Below are 4,923 nucleotides of genomic sequence, written 5' to 3' on the forward strand. Positions count from 1 at the left end.
ACAGCACCAATGTAAACTAGGGTGAAGTTTACGACCCAGAGTAAGAGGAATTAACAGATTTATTTCATAATATATGATATAGCTAAAAGGCTAACACAGAATTCATGCTTGAATGGAATTAAAAGTCATCTCATTATCAATCTAAATGTTAAGATATACAAGTATTTAGTTTAGAAATGAACTGTCAGGGTGCTGTGGTCAAAAAATAATAAATCAACACAAAATTTTTCACTTGTTGACTTAATAAGATTATGAATTATCGTTGTTTTTGTACATATCACACCCTGTTGTAAGCACACACATACACATACACGGTATTATGTGTAAATACATGTACATGTGCGTTAATGACGTTTTGCCACCGGGGGGGGGGATATAATGCACGTAAGTTCTTTTTATTCTCTACCCATAGGTGTCTCTGCTCGCTAACACCTCTGTCAATGCCGAAATTTCAAAATTCTTTTAAAACGATTTGTAAATTCTTATACAAACGTTCAACTTAATTCGCTTATTAATGGTGCATACTTTTAGGATAAAGTTGTTTTATCGCCTGTAAACAATTTTCAAATTGTTGATTTTAATTAAAATGAATCATTCCCCCCCCCCCCCCCCCCCCCCCCCCCCCCCCCCCCCCCCCCCCCCCCCCCCCCGATTTTTGGTGTTATCTTATCTACATTAATCATTCTAATTCTTAATTCCGTTCGTTTTCGTTCCGCGTTTTAGCAACACCCTACTTCCGATATACATGTGTCTCAAGTACAAGTACATACATGGACGGGAACAGAAAGATTATTCACAGTTTTCACCTGGCAACCCATGCAGTTTAAGATAATAAGATCAATGCAAATTTAGACCGAATTTCCCTCCGAAAATCTTGTTTACAATCGAGGACGTGATATAATCGCTATTTGGTAGTATGATATTTAAATCCAAATATAGTATTATGGCACATATACCTTTCAGGATGAAATTCTGGGTTGTTGCTTTTTTTCTTCTTTTTTTTTCTCTTTTCTTTTCTTACTTTTAAGTACTAGAACCCAGGGGTTCCCCTGAAACCCCACCAGGGACCTACATGTAGACATACATGTCGAACTTTCGCTAGCTATTGCTATGTAGCCAGGTTTCCGAGAAGACGGACTGCTAATAGCCAGTTTTCCGGGGGGGAAATGGCTAGAAGAAAGGCAACTTCACAACACCGGCACAAAACAGATGTCCTTGTAAATGTTGGGTATTTTCCCTGTATTATTAAACGTTGGATGTTTTTCCTGTTTTATTAAATGTTGAATTTTTTTCCTGCAGGAACTTGTGTCCCATTACCGAAATCACCGAACCTTAAGAACAAACATCAGCAGGCTGCCGCAGTACAGGTAGCAAAGGATCTCAAATTTCTCTGTCCTCTCTGTCTGCGGTCACGGCGACCACGTCTGGAGACCATTCTGTCTCTCCTAGTGTCCCTTCAGAAACTCCCCGTTCGCCTGCCAGAGGCTGAGGCCTTGCAGTGCTTGACCGAGCGCGCTATGGTCTTAAGTTTCTTTGGGTTGATTTTCAAAAATTCAACACAGAATCCTTGTGCATGGATTGGGCAGAGGAAGACGCTCATCGATTTCTTGGGTTTGTGATTAAGGGCTTGAATTATTTTTATATTGAAAATATGACCGAAATGACTTTGGCACACGAGTAGAATTGAAATATAGTGAAATTATAAAATTCAAGGAGCGAACTATTTGCACACCCTTTGACTACCGAGTATTTCAAAATTTATAAGGAACCAATGGATTGAATTTTGAATTTCGGGAAAAACCTCTTGACCCCCCCCCCCCTTCCCGATATTAGGATTAAAGATTTTGGGTTTTATTATATTTTTTCAGACATTTGTGAAGATAACTTCAACTTGCCTCCCCTTTTTTGAAAACAATGTTAAATACCCGACTATATCTATATTACCATATGGTTTCATCGTGTTTTTGTTTCCAGGTGTCTGTTATTTATTTTTTGCAGATTACTCATCAAAGCTTTGGCATCAATCGTATCATAACTTGAATAGAATTATGCATCAAATACTGGATATAGGTCTGTACCCCCTCCCCATCCCTTCAATTTAACGAAATGTATATTCTAAAAAAAAAAGTGTTCTTCGTAAAATCGAAAAGAAACTGAACTTTGATATCATAAGAGATATGATATAACCTGTTAAAACTCAGCCCATAATAATGATTTGAGTACCTTAAGCTTTACAATACCCTATATTTGTTACTACTATTTTAAATGTATCTGAAGCTTAGGACCCCATCGGTAAGCACGTGCCCTACTTCCGGTGTATGGGCAGTAACTGCAAATACATATATGAAGGTCATTAACATCAAATACTCTTAATTACAATATCTTTTGCGAAGGGGTAACAAATTTTGACCTTTAGATTTATGCTCTAAAATGATGCAGAATTAAAGATAGTCAATACATTTTGAATCATACAATGTATGTTTTTATTCAACAAAACCTTTGGACTGAATTTCTAAATAACAATATTTATTACCTATGAATAAGCTTTTTGGTTCACCACGAGAAGGGGGGGGGGGGGGTTAAATCCATTAAAGACTCGAGTTTTATACCAAAGTTATACAGTTGTCTATATTTTTATCATCAAAATTAATATCAAATTAAAATTGATATGAATAAATCTGCAAATTGAAAAAATAAAATCGTCTTTAAGTAGGCGGTGAAACAATACTATTCACTGTGGTCCTTTCACAGCATGGAATTTTAATTTTTGATCATGATTTCTCAATTATGTCCAATACAGTGGGAAACTTTATACTATAGTGTTATGTAGGGAGGGACAATATATATCATAAATTTGAACATCAGAAAAAAATATACACGTTCCTAACATTTCAGAATTTTAATATTTGTACAACCAGAATAAGCCCAAATTTCTACATCCAATTTCTGTATATCATTCTCATAACGTCATCATGACATAGACATCATGACGTTATGATACTTTTCATGCTAAAACAAACCCAACAAATTTAAACAACTGTAAAACGAAAGCTAGAAAAGATATTGTTATGAAATAATTTGTTCTATAACCTACCAATCTTGGAGCAGCAGCTGTGAAAGTCTCATTCGTTTTTGGCGAAAGGGCAAATTTGCTCTAGTTCTTCGTTAATAAAGGTATCTATGATAAGAGACTCATGGGCCAAAAAGCTCACCTGAGTCGCTTTGGCGGTGTTGTATTACAGAAGACTTTAGCTGTCTTACTCCCATCACATATGCTGACCTCATTTTATGACCCAGACCTAGCCCCATGAAAGTCTTATTTTACCAAATATGAATCAACACAACATGGGGATACAATAACATAACTAACGAAGCGGGGAGGAGGGGGGGGGGGGGGTAAAATATTTTCAAGATCATATTCCCTATATTCGTGAATTATGCCAATTTTTACTTAAACTTATCCAAAAGGTCCATGAACAAAAGTCCACTGAATTCACAAAACTAATCGTTTGTCCTGAAGAAGGGACGGGTCGTTCCGAAAATTTAACAATCTGGTTGTTCGTGTCGTTGGTCATTTTAGTGCTTTGTATATATAATATAATATTATAAAAAATATGAAAAGAAAACACAGAAATCCTCCGTAAAGCTTTAGCGCTTTCATTATATCTTCAGATTATATATATAACTCAATAAAAAAGTAGGATATATATATATATATATTGAGTTGGGATGAGATTTCTGAGATATGTTTTGGTACAATAGACGTGTATTCGCTGTTCAAAGCTTTCGATTGATGGAATGTCCCTTGAAATTCTCGAAAATGGAGACCCAATGGAAGCATTCCTTAGATATATAAAAGACAGTGCAAATTGTTCTAAAATTTTGATGTTTAATATGTAAATTCAAAACACTAAACATTTGAATTAACCCTGAATATCTTGATTTTAAAAAAAGCCCATCAAATCCGATATGCTTCATAAAACTCAATAAATTTTTCTTTTAAAATTTCACTTGATTAACTAACTAACCTTGCAATGATACTTTAAGAATTGTAAGTGAGAATATGCATATGTTCAGGGTTGCACTTGAAACCACCCTGCTCAATGTATCTTTCAATGAATTAATTTAATGCACAAGCTATCAACAAGATAATGCAGATTTTTGAAAAAGTAGATGAAAATTGATACAGAGAAAGATTATTTTTCCTCTTTTTTCTCTCCCTTCTTTCTCTATCCTCTCCCCTTTTCTCTCTATCTCCTCCTTATCCTGTGGGGATCCGGGTTAGAATGGGTCCTCAGTACCCCTCGTTTGTCGTAAAAGGCGACTAAATGGTGCGGTCCTCCGGATGAGACCGTTTAAACCGCGGTCCCGTGTCACAGCAAATGTGGCACGATAGAGATTCCTCACTGCTCAAAGGCTATAAGCGCCAAGCATAGGCCTAAATTTTGCACTCCTTCACCGGCAATGACGACGTCTCCATATGCGTGAAATATTCTCGAGAGGGACGTTAAACATTATTCAATCAATCTATATCTCCTCCCTCTCTTTCTCTCAATTTCTCCATCTCTTTCTCTGCCTTTCTTCTATCCCCCTCCTTTTCTTTTTCTCCCTTTAACTCTTTTTCTCTCTCCCATCAATTATTCTCTTCTTTTACCCCCTTTCTCTCTCTCCTTTCCATATTTCTCTTTCCTCTTATTCTTTCCATCCATCTTTTCTCTCCACCTTTCTGTCTCTTCTATCCCTCCTTTTTCTCTCTCCTCTTTTTGTCCGTTCTCTCTCTCTCTCTCCTCTTTATCTCTCCCTACCTTCAATTCCCCCTTTTTTCTCCCTCTTTTTCTGTCCTTTCTCTCTCTCTCTCTCCATCTCTCCCTACCTTCTATCCCCCTTTTCTCTCCCTCCTTTTCTAGAACAAATTAAATAATC

This window comes from Ostrea edulis, chromosome 7 (assembly GCF_947568905.1).
Source record: "Ostrea edulis chromosome 7, xbOstEdul1.1, whole genome shotgun sequence".
In the NCBI taxonomy this organism is placed as follows: domain Eukaryota; kingdom Metazoa; phylum Mollusca; class Bivalvia; order Ostreida; family Ostreidae; genus Ostrea; species Ostrea edulis.